The 1,621-nt window shown below is 50.7% G+C and overlaps 1 protein-coding gene and 1 non-coding gene across 2 annotated transcripts in view; one reads left to right on the top strand and one right to left on the bottom strand.

The window, feature by feature from the left end:
* The window catches only part of Lcn2 (lipocalin 2), an 11,065-nt gene that overhangs the window by 4,168 nt on the left and 5,276 nt on the right, over positions 1-1,621 (top strand). The window lies entirely within an intron of this gene.
* Positions 88-161, bottom strand: Trnai-gau. Its single transcript has one exon. It is a non-coding gene; the product is annotated as a tRNA-Ile (tRNA).

Raw genomic sequence — 1,621 nt, 5'->3', positions numbered from 1 at the left:
CCTCGAACTCAGAAATCCGCCTGCCTCTGCCTCCCGAGTGCTGGGATTAAAGGCGTGCGCCACCACGCCCGGCAAGAGCTTCAACTTTGGCCCGTACGGGGATCGAACCCGCGACCTTGGCGTTATCAGCACCACGCTCTAACCAACTGAGCTAACCGGCCAACTTTGTTTATTATTTATTAGCAGAGCTGAGGTTGGAGCCCAGGGCCCTGGGCATACTAGACAAGTGCTCTACCACTGAGCTGGATTCCAAAGCCCTCTCCAGGCTCTTGCCTCAGGGCTCCTCCCAGGCAGCCCAGGCCCTGAGAGGCCGGTTTAGTCCTGCATTCAGCTTGCAGACCTGAGGGCCAGTCTGGAGGGCGGGGCTGCATTAGCTCCAGCCCCTCAAGGCTAGGCTCACCAGTTTCTGGAAGAGTTTCTGGATCCGAATTTCAGACTGGATTCTTGAGATGCAACAACCTAGGAGGCTCTCATGTGGATTGGACCTGGGTTGGGCGGGTTACATAGCAACAAGAGTTCTCTGGCCTTATGGCCACAGAAAACCCAAGTGTGACCCAGACATGGTGCTACTAAGTTCAGTATCAGGCTCACACAATGAGACCTGGTAGCAAAATAAAAAATAATAAAAGGAGTAGCTGGTGTGGCTGGTGATGCATCCTGATACTCCAGAGGTAGAAGGATTGAAAGGAAAAGAGGAAGGAAAGAAGAGGGAGGGAGAAAGGAAGGAAAGAAGGAGAGCGATTGGATGAGAGGTGGAGGCAGGAGGATGAGAAGTTCAAAGTCATCTTGGGTGACATAGGGAGCTTGAGGCTAGCCTGGGCTTTAGGGATTCTGTTTCAGAGAGAAGGGGATCAGGGGAGACCTGGCAGGATGCTGGGAGAAGGGCACATGGAGTAAGAATCAGCAGGCTGCAGGGTGGTGTGTGCATTGTACCTGGAACAGCCAGGGTCCTGAGCTAGGCCAGCTCCCCTCCTACCCTTAATCCTGACCTTTTAGTTTTTACAGTCCCAGCTCTCTGCCCCAGTTCATACCGGTCCAGTTTCATTGGTCACTCTGCCCCCTGATTTTCAGAGTCTAGAATATTCTGCCCATCCAGCTTCTATGAGATTCTGGTCTCTTTTTTTCCTGACTAAAAGTTTGTATAGCCCTGGCTGTCCTGGAACTCACTCTGTAGACCAGGCTGGCCTCGAACTCAGAAATTCGCCTGCCTCTGCTTCCCAAGTGCTGGGATTAATGACATGCACCACCACTGCCTGGCTTGTATATATATATATATATATTTTAAAAGATTTATTTATTTTTTATTCATATGAGTACACTGTCGCTGTCCTCAGACCCCTCAGATGTCCTCAGAAGAGGGCATCTAATCCCATTACAGATAGTTGTGAACCACCATGTGGTTGCTGGGACTTGAACTCAGGGCCTCTGGAAGAGCAGTCAGGGCTCTTAACCACTGAGCCATCTCTCCAGTCCTATATTTGTTTGTTTTAAGTCAAAGGTCTACAAGCCTTTGGCTTGCTTGCTGCAAACTCCCTGTGTAGACCAGGCCTGGCCTGGCCTTGAAGTCACAAAGATCCTTTGCCTCTGCACTGAGTGTTGGGCTTAAAGGTGATACAGCTTT

This window comes from Mus caroli, chromosome 2 (assembly GCF_900094665.2).
Source record: "Mus caroli chromosome 2, CAROLI_EIJ_v1.1, whole genome shotgun sequence".
Lineage (NCBI taxonomy): Eukaryota > Metazoa > Chordata > Mammalia > Rodentia > Muridae > Mus > Mus caroli.
Note: the sequence above shows the minus strand (reverse complement) of the source record. Positions and strands in the feature narration are given on the sequence as shown.